Source organism: Lupinus angustifolius, chromosome LG02 (genome assembly GCF_001865875.1).
Source record: "Lupinus angustifolius cultivar Tanjil chromosome LG02, LupAngTanjil_v1.0, whole genome shotgun sequence".
Lineage (NCBI taxonomy): Eukaryota > Viridiplantae > Streptophyta > Magnoliopsida > Fabales > Fabaceae > Lupinus > Lupinus angustifolius.
Genome location: NC_032010.1, coordinates 14,253,948 through 14,258,030, shown reverse-complemented (window position 1 = coordinate 14,258,030; position 4,083 = coordinate 14,253,948).

The following is a 4,083-nucleotide window of genomic DNA, read 5'->3' as shown; positions in this document are numbered from 1 at the left end:
TTATATGTGGATATAAATAATATATGTTTTGGATTAAGGTTATTTTGAATCAAACTCAACTAAATGGTTTATCTTTTGGAAAATAAAATTGGTTGACATTTTAAGTTAAATATGAAGTCGCCAAAGTGACATCTTTTCTGTGAATTGTTCATAATAAATGTCAAATAGTTAGTGCATATATGTATTCATACGTGTATTAATCGACCCAAAGGAAGATTATTATTTGACCGGATTATTTACACGCATGTAATGGTAAACATATGATTATTACAAAGTTGCATATGTGAATGACAAATCAGTCCAAAGAAGAGTCTATTATTTGACATACATTATGATCAATGTTTGACCATAAACAAAAGTATCATTAGTGATTGATATGAAATATCAAGCCAATTGTATGTTTAGATTTTATGCGAATAGTGATCCGCCCAAATAAAGACTATTATTTGGCCCAAATTACAAACATACTTGTAGCAATAAATATGTGATAATCATATGACTTTAATGTGAATAGTAAGTTGATCCAAAGAAAGGCTTATTGTTTGAGTGGACTGATTAACAATATTTGATTACTACATTGAGTGTACCACTTTCAAGTTAATATTTTTGTCCTAAGACTTAATATTAATGTTGTGCTAGGTAACTCGTGATGTGTCTCATTATCATTTGAATTTAAGTATTAAAGTTGAATGTGGGTTTAATTGCAAGAATGATTGCAATTTGTTTTGTTCTTTTACTAGTGTCGCAAATATTTCTGTTCGAATTAAGAACATTAATTTTTTGAATGATACAAACTTTATCTATAAGGAAACCGTATAAATTATTCTCGGCTGTATGGATTTAGATCTAGCACTTTAGGTGGAGAAATTCATTTCTACTCCAGAAATCATCGATGAGTTTAAAATTGAGAAATGTGAACACTCTAACCGAATGTGAACAATGATCATGAAACGCTCTATTCTAGAAACGTTTCGGGGCTCTATTTCTTAGGGTCAGAGTGCAAGGAAGTTCCTTGAAGAAATAGAACCTTGTTTTTCCAAAAATGAAAAGGTGGAGACGAGTAGCCTTTTGGCTAAATTCATCTCCATGACGTATAAAGGAAAATGGAACATAATGGAGATGTCTAATCTCACATCAAAACTCAAGTCACTTAAGTTAGAGCTTGGTGATGACTTACTCGTGCACTTGGTTTTGATCTTGCTTCCCTCGCACTTTGGGCAATTGAAAGTGAGTTATAACACTCAAATAGACTATGTGCAAGAGGAAGAGAGATTGCAGAGAGATAAGACTGAAAATGCTAACTTAGCTATACCTCTCAGAATAAGATAAGAAAGAACAATAAGGATGTTGTGAAATGGTTATTTGTGTTTTTCCTGAGAGAATGTGGAATTGTTCTACAATACACTATGTTAGGCAAACCTAGCATGAATGTATTGTTGAGCGATTAAACCGAACTCTTAAGGATATGGTGAGAAGTATGGTTAGTCAATATTCCTTACTATAGTATCTTTGGGGAGCTTTGAGGACCACAGTTTACATCTTTAATAAGGTGACAAGTCAAACAGTTAACAAACCCCCATATAAGCTTTGGAGTGATAAAAGACCAAGCTTAAAACAGTTGTTCATTTAGGGTTTTCCAGTTGAGGTGCGACCTTATAAGCCGCATGAAAGAAAACTGGACTCAATAATTGTTAGCTATCATTTTTTGGCTATGTTGAACGCTCTCGGGGCTATAAATTTCGTTTTCAACACTTTTTTGAGATGGGAAATGCAATATTTTTTGAGGAATTTGATTTTGGGAGGAAGAGAACATAAAAAATGTTCTCTATGAGGAAGAACCTAACATTAATAGTGAACAAGTTCTTGTGCCTATTGCCATTCAAGGAACAACTTCGATAATAGAAGATAATGTTCAGGATATTGATCCTGACAATATTCTTGAACAAGACAACAACGAGGTTCTCCCTCAATTACCTATAGAACAAATTCAACAACCTCAAGAAGTAGAAGTGCCATTAAAGAGATCTACTAGAGAGAGGAGAAGTACAATTCCTGATGATTATATTGTATTTCTTCAAGAACATATGGACGATATTAGGTTAACAGAAGATGAAAATTCCTGATGATTATATTGTATTTCTTCTGTCAAGCCATGAAAATTTCTGACTCTCAAAAGTGGATTGATGCCATGAAGTCTATGCACGATAATAATGTTTGGGATCTTGTCGAATTACGTGAAGGAGAGAAACCTATTGGCTGTAAATGAATATTTAAAACCAAGAGGAATGCGAAGGGTAACATTGACATATAAAAAGCTCGTCTAGTTGCTAAAGGCTTCACTCAGAAAGAAGGCATTGAATATAAAGAAACATTTTCTCTAGTATTTTTGAAGGATTCTTATAGAATAATATTGACACTAGTAGCTCATTTTGATTTAGAGCTACATTGGATGGATGTTAAGAATGCGTTTCAAAATTGTGACATTAAAGAAACGATCTATATGATGCAACTAGAAAACTTTGTGTCAGTTGGCTCAAAGTCAATGGTATGCTAATTAAAGAAATTCTCGTTAATGAAATCATAAGTTTCATCAAGTTATTACCTCGTATAGTTTTGAGGCAAATAAAGTTGATAATTATGTGTACCATAGGTTCAGTGTGAGTAAATTTATATTCCTGATATTATATGTCGATGATATACTACTTGCGAGCAGTGATATGAGACTATTGCATGAGACCAAGGGATTTCTCATGATGAATTTCGAAATGAAGGATCTTGGGAAAGTTTCTTTTGTATTAGGTATTCATATACGAAGAGATTGATCTCAAGGTATCATAAGGTTGTTAGAAGAAAGCTATATAGATAAAGTCTTGGATAGATTTGACATGAAAGACAATAAACCAGGGATACCCCTATAGCTAAGGGAAACAAGTTTAGTGTCGAATAGTGCCCCAAAAATGACCTTGAAAAATACGAGAAGCAAAGATTCCTTATGCATCTGGAGTAGCAAGTCTAATGTATGCTCAAGTTTGCACACGTCTCGATAGAGCATATTTCGTCGGAGTTTTTAGGAAGATATTTGAGCAATCATATAATGCATCACTGGAAGAAAATCAAACATGTTATGCGTTACTTAAAGAGAACAAATGAGTACATGCTCACTTATCGGAGATCTAAGAATTTAGAGATTATTGGATACTCTGACTCCATTCTTGGGTGTCTAGACAATAGACATACCACATCTGGATATGTGTTTATCTTGGCTGGAGGTGTTATCTCTTGGAATTCTGCTCAACAGACAATCATTGCTCCTTCAACCATGGTTTTGGAGTTCATGGTTTGTCTTGAAACATCAGACCATGGCATATGGTTGCGGAAACTTTGTCAATGACTTGCATGTGGTTGATGGTACTAAAAGACAACCGATAATTTATTGTGATAGTAAGTCCACAGTTTTGGTACCTAAAGTCTTTCATGAGCATATTGCTCATATGAGTATTGCTCTTTAGGATACCTTAGTTCAGTGGGAGTCTATATGTTTTATGATTTACTTTGGACGTCATATATAGTTTTATGCTTAATTTAAGTTGATGGATTATTGTTCTAGTTTGAACTTGTGTATTGTAACTATTGTGTTGCAATTAAGGACTTTGGATTGATCTCACTAAAAAATAAAGAAGAACCAGTTGGAAATAGACATGTTTGAGATCACATTGTATGAAATTTCCATGTCACTCATCCATATTTGATCTATGTCATTTAGTATATTGGTATGGTGATCATCCTGGTCGAGTCATGTTTGAATGTGATGAAGGTCGCGGTGGTTCCATAGTTGATATATGAGATGAACCAGATTGTATTAAGGAGAAGTCTAAATATAAATAACATACAGATGTGCGCCTAAAGAATATGTGATATAATTATTCCAGGAAAAATATGAACCTCAAGTGGGAGATTGTTAGAAATTCATAATTTCTAATTAAGGTGGACATCATATATTTAGTACAATTATATTGGCTATTTATTTTGAGTTACAAAATAATTAATCTAATTTCTAATAACTCATAGAACTTTTGAAACTGA